Here is a 19,005-nt window from a genome sequence, read left to right as displayed (position 1 = left end):
TGGAAACTAAACAGATAATTCACATTTTTCCAGCATGAATGAGAACATTTACAAATATTAAAAATATTAATAGGTCATAAATAGTCTTCATACATTTTTAAAAGAAATTTATATAGACCTTATATAGTAAAGAGGATTTACTACAATCATCTTGACAATCTTGAAAAAATAAAACTATCAGTAAAATAAGAATAGAATGAAGCTTACTTGACCTGATAAAGCAAATCCATTAGAGACTTACAAAGATATAATTAATAATTCCCACTACAATCAGTCAAATTTCTAAGCCAGTGGAATAAGACAAGAAAAAGAGCAGTATTGGGTAAAAAGAGGCAGAACTGTTGGTATTTACAAATGTCATAATTATCAACAAAAAGATCCAACAATCAAAAGAAAAACTATTTCTTTGAGAGGTCAGCAAAATGACTACCGATAAGATAAAGTATTTGCCTTTCCTAAACACCAAAAAAACATAATTTTAAAATATGTTTGAAAAAAGATTGCCACAACCTAGAGCAATAAAATCTGCAAAATAACCAGTAAGAAACTCCAAAACTGTAGGATTGGTATGAAAAAACTTTGCTAAAGGATATAAAAAATATGAATCTGGGGAGGAACACTATGAGAGTTTCCTCAAATCACCTAGTTAGTATAATCCCAATAAAAATCCTAATAGTATTTAAAAAGACAGAGAAGCTTTTCTTGAAGTTCATCTAGAAAGATAAGTAATAAATAATATTCAAGATATTTTTCAAAATGTTTTTGTACTATAATAAAACATGAGGTTATAGTAATTAAAACTGTTGTATTGATGCAGGAATGAACACATAAATTAATATTACAGAATTTAAATTCCTGAAACAGACCCATGAATACTTACAGGAATTTAGCACACCCATACCCCATTTAATGGAGGGATTGTATTACTGGAGAGAGAAACATAACTGAATCAATTCTGTAGGAGAATCACTATCATAAATCCCTATGGGATATGCTTTGCTGGTATCCTGCTTTGGCAACCACTCCTACAATCTACTCAGATTCTCTGAAATGGGGATGAGATTCCTGCCATAATCTTTTCCTTAAGTATCTTCATATAATTGTTGGCCAATCCAAATTATAGTGATGTTATAATGGGCTTTTTAATGTCAGTTGTCACTTATCAATATATATCTTTTTGATGATCTTAACACTCTGCTTACTTGATTGTATCCTGGAAAGCACCTCCAGCCTCTTCAAAACTTATATTTTAAGTACCATTATAACACCATTACCTTGTATATATTAAATATATCAAGTGTTATTTCTACACATTTAACCAGTCATTTTGGACAAACTGTTCTCAGAATACAAAACAAACGAAAGAGAAGCCATAGCATAATAAATTACACACACTGCAGAATATATTCACCAAATGGTTAGCAAAGTAGCAGATTCTGTAGCTGAAAGCTATAGTGTACTTATGCTTACTGGCCAAGAACTATTTTATACAGTCCATCACAATACATACCAGCTCCTATTGGCTGAGAGCTCACAACAGTACTTAGAAGCTGAAGGGGAGGAAATACATATATATGTATAGAGAGAGTTGGCCCTTGAACATGGTGAGAGTTAGGGGTATTGACCCCACAAACAGTCAAAAACCCTCTTAAAACTTTTGACTTCCCCCAAATTTAACCATTAATACCCTACTGTTGACCGGATGCCTTACTGGTAACATCAACAACAGATTAACACATATTTTGCATATTATATACATTATATACTGTATTTTACAATAAAGTAGGCTAGAGGAAAGAAATTGTTATTATGAAAATTATAAGGAAGAGAACATACATTTATAGGACTGTACAGTGTTTATGAAAAACAATTGGCATGTAAATGCACTGAAGCAGTTCAAATCTGTGTAGTTTAAGAGTCAACTGTGTGTGTGTGTATGTATATATGTATATATATGTATGTATATATATATATGTGTGTGTATATATGTGCGTATATGTATATATACATATGTGTGTGTATATGTGTATATATATATACATATATATATATATATATAATAATTAATTCTGCCCAAGTGGCATTAAATCAAGGATGTATATATATGACAAAATTGGTGTATCATGTCATTAGATAAATAGTGCATTGATCAATCAATGGAAATCAGTGGAAAACTATTAATTGGGAAACAAGTTTTTTCTCATCCTAAAATGATGCATAAAAATAAATTCCAGGGGAGATGGTCATAAAAAACAAAACTCTAAAGCACTGGAGTAAAATGTGGAATAACTTTTATACTCTTGTAACGGAGAAGGCAATATACCATATAGCCTTTCAAGCCTAAAATCCTACCTTGAAATTTTGCCCTCTCACTTTTGATAACTATATTCACAAAATTATGGAATCTGTTGGTCTAAATTTGGAGACAGTCACAACTATTCCACTGCTCTTTAATATATTCATTAAAATAATTTAGTTAAGCAAATTGACTATAGATCATTCCCTTTCTCAATATCCCAATTCCTCTTTGAAGTTTTTTTTTTTTAGAAATTTGCTATAAGACTTCCTTATTTGGGGATCCTATCTTTTTTAAGTTTGTTTTTACTTATTTTGAGGGAGAGCGAGAGAGAGAGAGAGCGCAGGTAAGGGGCAGAGAGAGAGGAAGAGAGAGAGGATCTCAAGCAGGGTCCACACTGTCAGTACAAAGCCCAATAGCAGGCCTCAAACTCTCAAAATGTGAGATCATGACATGAGCCAAAATCAAGAGTTCAAGGCTTAACTGACTAAGCCACCCAGGAACCCCTATCTTTTATCTCTATGAACTTTCAGTTCTTTCATTCTATTAGGATTTGTTGGCAATTGGTTTCCATGTATTTTATATCATGTGGAAATGGTTTACTTTTCTGTCCTTTTGATGGTTTCCCTTCAGGCTAAGCATTTATTTTATTTTTATTTTATTTCTATTGGCCTTCTTCATTCTCCTTGGCATTTCTAAAAACGATTATCAGATTGATAACTATTTTCTTATCAAGATGACCTCTCTCCCTGACTTTTTATGACCCTCCAATAGAGGCTTTTCTCCCAACTCTTGGCACTTCTCAAACTTTTCCCCCAACAGCCCCCAATACAGCTTATTCTCAGCCACTGTGGGTAAATATTAAGGGTAAAGACCTCTTTACATCACTAATGTCTAAGGTAAGCACCCTAATATCCTCCTACAGATTCTCTCTGCACTTTTGCCAGACTTATTTTCCTAAAATATTTTTCATTACCTTGATCTCATAATAAAGTTTTCAATGATTTCCTTTTTATTGTTTACAGGAAACCCATCCTTTATTCTGATGCCTGACTATCAAAATCTGGTCCACTATTCCCAATATATACTTTCTGCTCTGTTCCTATTGGTCTATTTACTGACCCAGAAGATACTTGCAAATCTCTTGCCGTCATTCCTTTACATACATTCTCCTAACTTCCAATAGCATCTCTGTTACCCTCCACTTGACTAAATCTTACTTTTCTTCAAGGCCCTCTTCTTTTACAAACATCACAATTTCTGATCTCTTTGTGTCCTTCTCCTGCAAGCTCCTATTGTCTGCATCATTCTTTAAATGTTGCCTCTTCCTATGAGATTAATTTGGGTAGTCATTAAGGAATGGGAATACTTCATATATTCTTTTTTTGTTCTTTTTTCTTTTAGAGAGGGAGAGAGTGCATGTGCACACCCTGAGAGGAAGTGAGACAGAGGGAGAGACAGAGAATCATCTGCCCAGAGAATCATCAGAGCCTGATGTGGGGCCCAAATCAGGGCTTGATCCCATGACCCTGGGATCATGACCTGAGCCAGGGTCAAGAGTCACATGTTCAATTGACTGAGCCACCCAGCTGTCCCTCATAAATTTTTTGCATCTTCAAGATGTCTTACTTAATGTTTACCATATACTAAGCAGTCAGTTATTATAGTTTGGTTGATATTTTTAAATTGATATAAATCTTGCCTAAAGATGGGTAAACCTAGGAATAGCTAAATTGGTCTCTTAAATACCAACCTAAAGATTTTATGTTTACTTAAAAAGTAATAGGGAGTTTTGCAGCCTTTTCAGTATCTTTTCAATAGACGGTGTTAAAATGAAAATAGTACTTTCTGAAGATAATACAGGAGAATTGTATAAAGTGAACTGGACTAGAAAGACTCTGCCACTGGGAGATCCATGTGTCTAGGTGATTTCCATTTTGAGAAATTAGGCCAAAATAATATTTTTCAAAAAATTATATAGTAAATGAAGAAGCTCTCATTTTCCTAATCTCTAATGTACACAAGGGATGTTACTGGAATTCAGCCTGAGTATAAATTTCTAAGTGTAGCTTTGACAGTATCTCTTATCAGATGACATGATTAATGATGTTTTCTTCAGAGTGGCTTCAGTTAGTGTTTTATTAAGATGCTTCCCAAATCCTAATGCTCATTCAAAGATCGTCAGATGATTCTACTCAGGAGCATCCGGCAAGAATCAAAAAAGATAAGGCAGTGATTGAATGGTTTTAAATAATATATTTTACCCAGATTTAATTATTATTCAACTAGTGACTTCGTTCTCTGTTTTTATATTCATCATTCTTGATTTTCTAGAAAAAAACCATTATTTCTTTACCCTCATTTCATTGCAGACGCTATGCAATGACTGGCATAACTCATTGCTTAGAGCTAGGGCAGGGAGCCTCCCTTTTATAACATTAAACAGCTTGATTGTCATATAAGCAATGAGTCTACTTCACAGACTTAAAATCTTCCTCCTTGCTTACCAATTAGCTTTTTCACTTAATAGCCCTACCACTTCAGAGAGGATTAGGGGCACCAGCCCTGTGAAAGTCTCCAGGAATGACATACCATGCAGGAACAGCAAGGACAAAGGCTTTGAGGTGGAAACATGCACATGTTAGAGCAACAGAAAGAAGGCTAGTATTTCCCAGAGTGGAGTGAGCGAGAGGAAAAGCGGAATGAGTCAGTAAATTGCGCAGAACCAGATAAGGTGGGGAAGCTATCACATGCACCGAATTTCTCTGATCGAATGGGTCTGTTGTTTGCTCCTGACCGGTAAGTGCTCAAATCTCTATGAGGAAGATTATGTCTTAAACTATTACTGCTCAATAACTTAATGTCTGTCCCTCAGAGAGGTTTTCTGAATAAAAAGACAACTCAAGGGCATCTGGGTAGCTTAGTTGGTTAAGCATAGAACCTGAGCGTGGAGCCTACGTGAAACTCTCTTTCTCTCTATCTGCCCCTTTCCCCTGCTCGTGCTCGCTCTCTGTCTCTCTCTCCCTCTCTTTCTCAAAAATATAAATAAATAAATAAATAAATAAATAAATAAATAAACAAATAAGGCAATTCAAATAATCCCAAACTTGCCAGAACATAAAATTCCTGGACTCCTAGTCTTAACCTTCTGAATCTTCCAGATAAGAAGCCTGGGAAACAGTATTTTTAAACAATTAATCTAGATGATTAATCTAGATGATCAGGCCAGCTTAGAAAAAACAAAAGTGAGAATAATTTTGAGAGAATTAAAGTGAGAGAATTTTGAGTGCGGAAGGCAGTTTTGAGCAGTAGCATATCAAATCGCATACTACTTTTCTAATATTTGTGGCAGCTCAAGCCAATACAGGCACATAGCTGCCATTTTCCTCACCCATGTCCCTGGCCTTCATCTCCAATGGATCCCAGGGCGCCTTCCTGTTGACTTACACATGACCTCAGATTTCTTCTCCATGCAGAAATCCAGGTGGCCACTACCAATTAGTAAGACCTGACAGCAGGTGAAACTTATATGCCATTCCTCTGTTACGGTGACCACTAGATCAGGAGGATTTCTCAGCTGATTTGTATTTTGAGAAATATTGAATTGTTACATAGAAAAATGTATTTGTATTTGTGGGTTGGTCTGTAGGATTAACTTTGTTTAATTAACTCGGAAAATATATTGATATAGACCTCGTAGCTGCAGCATCTTTAAAAAATGGATTTAGTACTTTCATTTGTAAAAGTTTATGTATACAAACATATTTTTGTAATGTGGGGCAGTAAAAACAAGCATGAGCTCTAGAAGTAGACACACCTTAATTTTAATTCTGACTGTGCTGCTTACCAGCTATACTATGAGCCAGTTAATACATGTCTTTGAATCCCTGATTCCTCATCTCCGTAATGGAGACAAAATATCTCACACAATGTTGTGATTCACTATGAACATGTATGAAACAGCTAGAACAGTTTTGGTCACATGGTATGTACGTGAAATAAAGCCTAGATATCCTCTTTGCCTTCGCTTGGAACAGAATTCTTCCTCTATTAATAGACACGCTTATAGACTTTGTCCTGTGTTCCTCTATTTGGTAACAGAATTTGGGTAGTGTAATGTGGAAACCTTAAGAAATACTCTAAAATGCTATTAATTCAAAGTTTGATAACTAATATGTATTCAAACAAGCAAAATCCTCTATTAGACTTTCTTATGTGTATGGGTGTATGTCTAGGCTCTTAAGGAAACTATGGAACGATAGTCCCTTGGAATTAAGTGGGATCCTCCACATCATTAGTGCAACATGCTGAAGTGCTACAGGCAAGTGATAAAAAAATAACCTCAAATTGGGGCCTCATTTATAAAAATGTATGTCCTGGAGTTAATATGGTATTGTCCAAAACTATACTTTGTGCTTCTTCATTAAAGAATAACGTCTGTGAATTATATGCAATAGTCAATTATTGAAGTAATACCAAGTTACATGCATTATACCACCATGATAAGTCAGGAGAGTTAAGCTAACCTAAGAAAAGTAAATATAGGAAGAGTTTATGTCCATAAAAGTTTTCTACACAGCTCAAACGGTCAGAAATCTGAATGAATCAGGGCACCTAGGTGACTAAGTCAGTTGAGCATCTGCCTTTGGCTCAGGTCATGACCTCATGGTTGAGTTCGAGTCCTGCTTCCAGTGAGCTCATGCCCCGCTTCAGGTGAGCTCAAGCCCCACTTAGGTGACTACCAGTCCGCTTTGGGTGAGCCCTGCTTCTCTCCCTTTCTCTCTGCCCCTTGCTTACTTGCACCCCCTCTCTATCCAAAATGAAAGAAGAAGAAATCTGAATGAATCAACAATACAATCCCTGTACATGATAGTTATTTAACGTTTTACTGAAATTATATGTAAATACCTCTCAAGTTTTCCCATCTTCTTTGTTGCCTCTGCCACTCAGACATGTGTACTTCTTCAAAACATGTGTCAATGAGCTAAAATATAAAAAAGTTAGACTATGGGCTCTTGCTAACTGTATTATTGCCTCAGTTCCAAGGGTCAATCCTCATTTTATATCTCCCACCTCTCCTTCCTCAAGTACTCTCGCAGGGATCTGCTAGTTTCTGAACGAAAATCAGAGATCAAAAGCTTTGAATCTGTAAGCTGGTATAGGCTTAGAATTCATTGCTGTGATGCACCTGCTACCCGTAGTGCTTGGGTTCTCACTGTCCATTTCTTCTTTACCATCAACACAGCTCAGCCCAAGGTCTGCTATTTGAGGACCAAGCTTCAGGTGTCTAAGCATTCCTTGGGTTGGCATACTCTGACACTCTCTCCTCCCATTATCTCTCTTCTCCATATTCTTTCAGCTTTGTGCTCTGCTTCCTGTTTGGTCTGGGGCCCTACATTGAATCCCAGGTGATATCAAGGCTCTAGAAGTTTGCTGGCTCTAGTGTCTGCATCCTTTCCTGGGGAGAAGCCTGGAATAGTGTCTCCCACACCTGCTACATTGTCACATCTGGTCAGCTCTCTTGCTCCATCACTTAGATTTCCCGTCACTGTGTTCTGTCCATCAGATGAACTCTTTTAATTCTGGCAGTTGCCAGTATCATGCCCAAGCATGCCTTTTGGATGCTGTGCTTTGGGAGCTTGCTTCTGACCTCACTGGGCCTACTCTACCACTTCCTGTACGCTTACCTCTGCCACAGTGAATAAGTAGCATTCTACCCAGTGTTGGCTGTCACCTGCTCCTTGCTGTGGTCCCTATGTGCTTATTAACAAGGCCAACCTAAGGTACTTCTACTTCTTCCCCTGCCGTTAATTTTAACCTATACAATCTCTTTAATAATGCTGACAGATTAATCTTCAAAGGCATCCCTTTAATGTCATCACTCTAATGCTCAAAAGCTCTATAATAGCCTCCTCTTGCCTATTGTGTTTAACACATTTTTCTTTTGGCTTTTAGAAACCTCCCAGGATCCATCCAAATTTCTGAATAATTCTCAAGAGTCAGATATTACTTGCTCACTGGCCAAGTCCTTCACTCATGCTGTTGGTCTCACATAAAGTGCCTCTTTCCTCTTTCCTTAATGCTCCAGTCCTAGTCATTGCTCAAAGACAAATTCAAGTGGAAATTCCAACATACAATCTTTCCTGACCTCTCTAGTGCTTTGGTACATTGACCAGCTTTTACCAATTTTGTTCTTAATTATTTTCTCATTGCTCCATACGTTTCATCAATCAGCCCTCATTTTCCAAAGAAGTTTGGAAGGATTCTGAAAGAGATGACTATTTTCTCTGGTCCTTATCCCTTTCAGTGCTTGAAACAGTAATGGAAGGCATGAAATAGACAGATAAAACAAGTTCATTTGGTTTAAAAAGTGCCCTACAGAGGCGCCTGGCTGGTTCAGTCAGTAAAGTACGTGATTCTTGACCTCAGGGATGTGAGTTCAAGAACCACTGCGTTGGGTGTAGAGATTTCTTAAAAATAAAATATTTAAAATAAAATAAAAAGTAAAAAGTGCCCTATAGGCAAATTTTTTATTTCCATTGAAAACACATTGGTCACTAGCTGAATAGTGATTTAGTTATGTTTGATATAGTGATTCAATTATATGGTACTTTCCTCTGTCAAAGCTAAGTATCAAAGAAGACATAAGGTGACTCCACCTGTGTAAAACAGAAACAGGTGTTACGATTGTGGAAGCCTGTCTAGAGCGGTAACCGGGATGGTACCTGACTTGGCTGAGTTAAAAAGCCTGAGAATAACTGTTTCCTGGTTGTTTTACTCAGAGAGAATTTCTGAGGTATTTCTTTCAAAGAGTGCAGAGCCCTGAGAAACTATGCTCCCAAATAAAAGAAAAAGAAAGAGAGAAGAGGGTGGGAGAGCGGAGATAGGGGAGGAACAACGAATATAAATATAAAGATTCTTCTCTATGAAACAGCAAAGAATTTGATCAGAAAAAGCTTATAAGGGAGCCATGCCTAGCAACACTTACCTTGCATGTAAACAGGGGGTGCTGGTAAGTGCTTAACAACCAGCTCTCTGGAAAACAAAAGCCCTGATTTGTACTGTTTGCATATTTCCTTGGAATAAACACTCCCAATTGCCAAATTCAAGCTACCAACGTGCCCTTAGTGAACACGGAATTGTAAAGAATGAGTGTAACTGTATCACATGAGCTGGTAGGCGAGGCCCTTGCATAAAAGTTTAGGACAGTCTCAATGAAAACTTTCTAAATAAACGTGAGGGCTTTTAAATTCTCTCATATTATTCAGTTTCCTGAAGTTTCAGGCAGTGAACCCCTTATTGAAAAGAGCTTACCTGCTCTTATTAAAATAAGACTGAGCCACAGCAACTTCTTACTCAACACTTCTCCAGGGGCAAGAGAAACAAAAGGAAAAGTGAACTATTGGGATCTCATCAAGATAAAAAGCTTCTGTACAGGTAAGCAAGCAATAAGCAAAACTAAAAGGCAACTGACGAAATGGGAGAAAATATTTGCAAATGATATCAGATAAAGGGTTAGTATCCAAAATCTGTAAAGAACTTATCAAACTCAACACCCAAAAGAGAAATAATCCAGTAAAGAAACGAACAAAACATATGAATAGACATGTTTGCAACGAAACATCCAGATGGCTACCAGGCAGATGAAAAGATGCTCAACATCACTAGTCATCAGGGAAATATATATCAAAACCACAATGAGATACCACTTCACACCTGTCAGAATGGCTGAAATTAGCAACTCAGGAAACAACAGATGTTGGTGAGGATATGGAGAAAGGGGAACCCTCTTGCACTGATGGTGGGAATACAAACTGGTACCGCCACTCTGGAGAATAGTATGGAAGTTTCTCAAAAAGTTAAAAATAGAACTACCCTATGACTCAGCAATTGCACTACTAGGTATCTATCTAAAGGATATAGGAGTGTTGATTTGAAGGGGTACCTGCACCCCAATGTTTATAGGAGCACTATCAACAATAGCCAAATTATGGAAAGAACCCAAATGTCCATTGATGGATGAATGGATAAAAAAGATGTCGTGTATACACACACACACACACACACACACACACACACACAATGGATTATTGCTCAGTGATCAAAAAGAATGAAATCTTGCCATTTGCAACAATGTGCATGGAACTAGAGTATATTATGCTAAGTGAAATTAGAGAAAGACAAATATCATATGATTTTACTTGTATGTGCAATTTGAGAAATAAAACAGATGAACATATGGGAAGGGAAGTGAAAATAAGATAAAAACAGAGAGGGAAACAAACCATAAGAGACTCTTAAACACGGAGAACAAACTGAGGGTTGCTGGCGGGGCGTTGGGTGGGTGGATGGGCTAAATGGGCAATGGGCCTTAAGGAAGGCACTTGTTGGGATGAACCCTGGGTGTTCTATGTAAGTGATGAATCACTCAATTCTACTCGTGAAATCATTATTACACTATATGTTAACTAACTTGGATTTAAATTTTTTAAAAAATGAAAAAAAATAAGATTGATGACTTAGTGTTCTGGGAAGACTAAGTCCTATTCTTCAAATAGACTTTGGAAGCAAACAACCCAGTATTGCAGAATATATAGAAACATTTGCCATCAATTTTTCTGTTCTTGAAAGAATTGTTTTTATAACTAACAACATTCTTGTATAATCCACAATTTTTATGAGAAGAATTTGGTTTTTCACAGTAATAACCTGTCTTAGTCATTTTGGTCTGCTATAACAAGATACCATAGTTTGGGAAACTTAAACAACAAACATTTCTTTCATGTTGTTCTGGAGGCTGGAAAATCCAAGATCAAGGTGCCGGCAGATTCGATGTCTGGTGACAGCAGGCTTCCCAGTTTGCAGCCTTGCTATATCCTCACAGTGTGTAGAGAGAGATTTTGTATCTCCTCTTCTTTTTGTGAGGCCATTAATCCCATCGTGAGGGTCTCACCCTCTTGACCTAATCTCAACCTAATTTCCTTCCAAAGGCCCCATCTCCTAATACCATCACACTAGGGATTAGTGCTTCCAGCAACACTGGAATCTGGGGGCAGACCCAAACATGCATTTAGTCCTACATAACCAAAAGGAGTAGGTCAGGAGTTGTGGCCAGCATTGGGGGCAGGAGGAAGCTGAAAAAGGGTAAGGTAAAGCAGAGAGCTTGGTGGAGAGCTCTTATTCAGCTTAACTGAACATACCTTTCTTCCTCTTAGGCCAACAGGGACAATAATGTTCTATGGCGATTTTAGAGAAGTGAAAGTGAGAAACTGTTTAAGAATTAGTTGACCAAAAAGTAAGTAAACTGATCTAAGCTAAAAGGTAACAAAATATAAATTGATATTAGCGTGATCTATACAAAATAAGTTTGGACAAGTTTGATTTATTTAAATGAATAAAAACAAAATGTTAATTTATGAACATAATTCGGTAGGCTAATTAGTCATGCAGTACAGCATTGCCCTTCGACAGTTTATTTCCATCAGCAGAATTAATCACAGCAGAGCAGATGTAGTAGGGACAATCCAAGGTTAAAACAAATGATACAAAATAATGAACTAGAGCACAAGATGATAACCTGGAGAAAGTAATGATTTATTATTCTGCCAGAGCCTTCTGTGGATTGTGCAACCACTTTATGCAAGCCTGTCTCCCTTTTAACCAGATATCTCTGATTGTAGTGATCTTTTACTTTGCATTAATTTTATCTGCCTTTGAAGGTAATGTAACTGTGATAAGAGCCAATTAGTTTTGCACCATCGAGAAGCACAATGAAATGTGACTTAAGAAAACAAAGATAAAATTAACTGTCTAAATGAGACTACAAGGCAATCTCATCTTTGCTATTTTCTTATAGGGCTAAAGCACCATACGTTCAGCATCATAAACTGAAGGACAACTATAAGGATATTTAAGTTGGTTCAAAGACATGCTGTAATGAACACGATTCTTCCAGAGTAACATTAACCAGTAATTTAATGCTAACTTTCCACAGGCCTTGAGATCTATATCTACAGATTACATTACAGACAAACGCAAATGGCAGGGTAGCACTATGGGGAACCAAGTCCCTTTTAAACTTTGTTTGGGATTTTGATTATGAAATAAAATGAGCCAAAAGGGTCTTCAGTTGAACATCTTCTGGCTTTATTATACCATCATCATTGTTTCCCTGTTGCTTCAGTATACCCAGGAAAATTCCAGTGTTTAAATCTCAGAGGTATTGGAAAAAGGAAAAACTTTTGGTAGAGTTAAAATTTTGCATGACTTTTGTGTGTTTAGCTTATGCTTCTGGTAAGAAATGGATGCAGATAACGGTTAAGTAACACAAACCCATTACATTCTTCTAGGTCTCCTATTTATCATAAAAATAAATAATTTAAAATCTTTTTTTAAGATTTTATTTGTAAGTAGTCTCTACACCCAACATGAGGCTCAAACCTATAACCCTGAGATCAAGAGTTGCATGCTCCACTGACTGAGCCAGCCAGGCACCCCAACAATTTTAGTCTTATATGAGTTTTTTGAGGGTTAGACAAATTGATAATGAAAGGTTGTAGTATTTTTTAATCAAGAAACTTACACATATAGACCAAAGGAATAGGCTAGAGAGCCCAGAAATAAACCCACAAATAAATGATCAATTAATTTACGACAAAGGAGGCAAGAATATACAATGGAGAAAGGACAGTCTGTTCAATCAATGGTTTTGGGAAAACTGGAGTGACTCATGCAAAAGGATGAAACTAGACTACTGTTTTATCCCATAAACAAAAGTTAACTCAAAATGGATTAACAACTTGATTGTAAGACCTGAAACTATAAAACTTCTAGAAGAAAACGTGGGCAGTAAGCTCCTTGACATTGGTCTAGGTGATGATTTTTTGGATTTGACTCCAAAAGCAAAGGCAACAAAAGCAAAAATTAATAACTGGGAATACATAAACTAAAAGGCTTCTCATGGCAAAGGCAAAAATGAAAGGCAACCTGCTGAATGGGAGAAAATATTGGCAAATCATTTATCTGATAAAGGGCTACCATCCAAAATACATAAAGAACTCATACGACTCAATACCAAAAACAAACAATCTGATTTAAAAATGGCAGTTTCAAAGGAGAACAGAAGTTGAAGACTCCAAAGACCAAGAAGGCCAACACCAAAGCAGAAACTAAGGGAAAAAAAAACACTAGTAAAAACCATGAAAAGCAAATAGATATGGTGATGACACTAGAAGTCAGGTCCAGTGAGATCCAGATTAATTTTTGGGCAAGGGGCTTGTTTGCAGAGAAGCCCCTTCACCAGGCTCTCTGTACCTGGCACCTGGCAATTTTTGAATTCTAGTTTAAAACTATATTAAGGCTGGACTTTAAAGAACAAATGGAAGAGAATTCTTTCCTAAGCACTATGATCCATTAAAGAAGTTTCTAATCCTAGTTACTCTGCTCCCACTATGTGAGTCACATGGGAAGAATTATTTTCCCCTCAGTATCTCAGCTTTCCATCTATAACCAGGGAGAGGATTCAGCTAGTCTCTATCAACCTTAAACTGTTAGCATCCAATTATTATATAACTAAACCTACAATTGTTGGAATTTCCTCTCTCTATCTTAAAAACAAGGATGTTTTAATATTAGTCACTTAAGTCAGGGTATTTAAGCAAATGTTTTACTGTTGGAGACCTGGTATACCAATGATGTTCACACAAGGTTCAATATCGTTGGGGATATTTGCAGGTACTCCATATGGAACATATGCAGTGACAGTTTTAAGAAAATCAGTTTCCAGATCTTTTTTTTTTTTTTGAATGTTGTTTTTCTTAAGCCTAAGAAAATGCCTATGGTCAAAGTATCATGTCTATTTTCTTCTTCTACCTTCACTTTCCCTAACACCCTTGTCCACTTTACCAGAGAAAGGCATATCCTCACCCGCCCTGAATTTACAAGGTTGCATTTCCCCAGGTTATATAAAGATGATGTGGTTGCCAGACAAAGGGTAATTCTAAATGTGGGGGTCTGTGAAGCCTCCCTTGATCAAGACACCATTTGGGTCTCTTTTAATTTTTTAAAATGTTTTCAAGGAGTAGGTAGTGAAATATTCCATATTTATGTCCTATGAATGTCTCAGGTCTGAGTGGAAAGAACAATGGTGAGGGTAAATTAGTGGGTTTCGGTTTTGTTCATTTTTTTTTTAGCATAAACTCAGAGCTGGAGGATATATATTTCCATTAAGATTTGCTAAAATATTATTGATGATGTCAATTCACATTTGTCTTTTCTTTGGGCAGGTCTCCTGCTTAGCATCACTTGCTAACTACTTCTCTGGTGATTTTTTCATTCCTATCACACACTTACTCTGTTTGGACCCACTTAAAGAGGATGTGTTGTGGATTCTTCTGTAAATAATGCACTTAGAAACACTCACGAAAAGACTTCACGTAAGCCATAGACTTATCAGTGAACTTTTAGTGACCTTTCACTAAAACTTGTCTCACTTTGGAAATAAGGCATAGTTAGCCATGGGTACACCCTTTATTGAAAAGAGAAAAAGCTGCATGCATCATATTAAGAAATGCATCTGATAAAATCTTATTTAAATGTTTAACATTTTATAGAAAGCATAATAAATTTAGGTTTCTTTGACCAATCAGTTAATATTACATATCATCATAATTCAACCCAAAAGAAAGAAATTGTAAACACTTAAGGCTTTATGATAATAGCCAATAAATCAATTTTCAAAAGTCATTTTATGTGTATATTTTGATTCAGAGAGGTGTAATACTATAATCAGTAAATCCTTTTTTTCTCAATGTTTGTTTTATTTCTGAGACAGAGAGGGACAGAGAGAGAGAGAGAAAGAGAGAGAGAGAGAGAGAGAGAGTGGGAGTGGAGAAGAGAAGAGAGAGAAGGAGACACAGAATGGAAACAGGCTCTAGGCTCCAAGCTGTCAGCACAGAGCCCTATGCGGGGCTCAAACCCACAAACTGTGAGATCATGATCTGATCTGAAGTTGGAAGCTCAATAGACTGAGCCACCCAGGTGCCCCTCAATAAATCCTTTCAAAACATAAATACTTCAAACATAAAAATAGAGTATATTAGGACAAAAAAAAATCAGTGACGTGAGTGTAATGAAAATATAAGGAGGAAAAGGAACAATGTATACTTTCTGACAAAAAAAAAAGCCTGTTGATGTATCTTTCAAATGTACCATGATGGGCATCCAATCACTATGATATTGAATTCCATTAGCTATATTTAAGAACACTGTAACAGTTTTAGTTTATTTAAAGAGTGAATATTTTAAAAATGTGGAAATGGCATGTTTACTAATTATTATTCCCCTGATAAAATTTAAACATTCACTTAAAATGAGTAATTAAGTATCTGAATTTTTCAAAACATTGTTAAGAATAAAACAAAAAATTCAAGATTCATAAATGAGAAACTTTATATTTGGTATTTAATGTTTTCATGCCATTACAAATGATCTTACTAAGAACATGGAAAAGCATTCAAAATATATGCTTACTAAATGATAATCATATGATACATTGCAATTTGAAATTGAATTGAATAGCATCTAGAGATGCTAAAATTTTAGCACTATCATCATATTATGCCATTTATTTAAAAAATATCCATTAGGTTATAATATTAATGTTAAATACTAAAATATTAACAATGGCCTGGGTAGAAAAATTATAAGTAATTTTAATTTTCATTTTAGTTTATGTATTTTCCTACTTTTTCTCTTTTTTCTAATTTTCATACCCTAAGCACATATTATTTATGTCGTAAGAAAAATTATTTAAAATAAAACAGTACAGTCTATATTTTGATCTGAACACCAGCAGCTTTCTAAGCAAAAACAACAACAACAAAAAAATCCCTGCGAAATTAGATTTTTTTATTATAATTCTGAAGCTTTCGCCAGGACAAATGCTAAAATAAAGCCTTCCTTTTTGATCCAAAATTCAGCTGTTTTTATCTAGGATTCTCAGGACATTTATTCTGAACAGGAAGGGCAGAATCAGGTCCCATAATAGCAACGGTACTACATCGCTAAAAATATGCTACATAAGTCTTTGTAAAAAGGCCAATCAGCAGAAAACATATTCTATAAAGGCATCTCCTGCATGTTCCTGAATTATAACTTACCTTAACGGAAAAATATAGAAACTAAGGAACACAGAAATAGTAGACAACTTACATGCCACATTAAGTTTGAATTATTATTCTTCAAGGAGTTCTGAGGCTGTTCAGTGTGTATTAAATCTCGAACAAGTTACAGGTTTTTGGAACCAAACAGTAATTGGTTTGTAAAACTGGCTTAAGCATTTCCATCTGCACACATAAAATTTTGATTAATTTTCTTTCTAGCTATGTGGTGAGGCATAGCAATGTATTTTGACATTGAGCTCTTATCCACATTTAGAAAGCTGAAAGGTCATTACACTTGCACTCTCAGTAAAGACATGTCTTGATAGCAATGGCCTGTTCAAAAATAGTACCAGGTGATACTTGGGTGACACTCAGATGGAGTTCTGTTTTGTCTATAACCACAACCCTCATAGGACTTGATTCTACAAACCCTTGACTGAACACTTTGATTGTGTTTGGGTCATCTTGCATATTTTGGAAGTATTGACCAGAAGAATATCCTTATAACTTTATGTCAGTACACGTCTCTTTCCTCATCTTAACCATTGTCTCCAAAATTACCCGTTATTTTAAAATATGGAAGACAAAGTTTCACAGAAAATGTAAGTTAGAACATACTAATAAGCAAAGTTGAAATTGTGCTTAATCTAGCCCAGTGGGTTAACGAAATAGAACTTTGGATGCCAAATGGGATATTAAGGCAAGGCCGAGTCTTGAATCTATACTTATTTCAAATATACAGGTTATTGCATTCTATGGGTTACCTCTAAATACTTAGGGAAGAGAACCCTTGAGTTTCATGTAGAGATAGGTGATATTACTCCCCTGGAAGTAGAACTTTGAAATAGAAGCAACTTAAAATAAGCAGCGATGAACAGTTCCAATGTACTTTTATTTGACAGAAGGGCTCTTGAAGAGGAGAAACTGCACTCAAGTTTGAACTGCCCACCAAACCCTTCCTCGCTTATAAAAATCTACTTTTCATTTTAATATGTGATTTATCTTCCAAGATACTGCTGAACATTGTTCTCTAGTATATAACATTCCTCATAAAAACAGATTTTTGTGCTAGATTTTGCAATTCATTCTATGCTGCTTTCACCCCATAACTGTCCACACAGTGCCCCTTCCAAATTCTAAAAAGAATATTTATATTTAGAGACTAACGGTGGCTACCCTAATTCCATAATCACTTCTTTTTAAAATTTTTTTTTCAACGTTTTTATTTTATTTTTGGGACAGAGAGAGACAGAGCATGAACGGGGGAGAGGCAGAGAGAGAGGGAGACACAGAATCGGAAACAGGCTCCAGGCTCTGAGCCATCAGCCCAGAGCCTGACGCGGGGCTCGAACTCATGGACCGCGAGATCGTGACCTGGCTGAAGTCGGACGCTTAACCGACTGCGCCACCCAGGCGCCCCTCCATAATCACTTCTGATGAGATGTTAGGAACAATACACCTAACATCAGAATTTGAACACCAATTCTAATACTGACTAGGTGTTTGACACTTGACACATTACTGGAATATCCAAAATGTTTGTTTCAGCAACATTTAGGTGGAAATAGTAATATCCACCTCATGTTGTTGCAAGGAATAAACAGGGAAAAAATCTTTTCCTTTTCCTTTTCTTTTAAAAAATGTTTATTTATTTTTGAGAGAGAGAGAGAGAAGACAAGCAGGGAAGGGGCAGAAAGAAAGGGAGACAGAATCTGAAGCAGGGTCCAGGCTCTGAGCTGTCAACGCAGAGCCCAACACAGGGCTCGAACCACAAACTGTGAGATCATGACCTGAGCCACTTTTTCTAACACTTAATAGTTCCCCAACAAGTGTTCTGTTATATTTTCTCCTACTGTACCATCTATTTGGTTACATTTATTGAAAATTAACCATGGAAAAATCTCTATAGGATTAATGCCAAGAAATCAATAACTATGTGAAAACAATATTCTTCTGGCCATCAAAGTTGGATGGATCAGGTTAGAGATAAATCTATGTTAAACTGAGTTCCATGCCATAATTGGTTTGATCACAGTCTGTATTAACCATCACATGCTCTGATGTACTTACCTTATTGGTGCATTTGTTTAATGGATGTCCTTAATAATTCTGTCAATGTCAATGCTGTTTAAGCTTTTTAATTGTCTTTAGAGTTCAGTTAACACAGTGATGTTACATTGAAATTAAGAATATAATTTAAGATCCTAAGTGTTAAACAAATGTGGTTTGATTTGGCTAAAAGTCCAAAAGCAAACGAAGAAAAAAGAATTTGCTGCCATCGATAGATTTACTTTTATTGAAGATCAAATTAGTGAAGGCTTACTGCAAGGGGAAATTTATTAATAAAAATCATCCTGCAAATGTAGGATTAACCACAAAGCAATTAAGGAAAAGCTAGTGCCACTCATTCACATGTGGAGAAAGTATTAAATAGTCATTTCAATGCTGTTGTGACCTTTGTTTCCCCAGGCAATGACAACTTTGGAAGCAATCAAAGCTTAGGCAAATAATCACATTAGTAATTGGGTCCATTTGCCGTACAGAATT

This window comes from Leopardus geoffroyi, chromosome A2 (genome assembly GCF_018350155.1).
Source record: "Leopardus geoffroyi isolate Oge1 chromosome A2, O.geoffroyi_Oge1_pat1.0, whole genome shotgun sequence".
Lineage (NCBI taxonomy): Eukaryota > Metazoa > Chordata > Mammalia > Carnivora > Felidae > Leopardus > Leopardus geoffroyi.
This window is presented reverse-complemented; position numbering follows the sequence as displayed.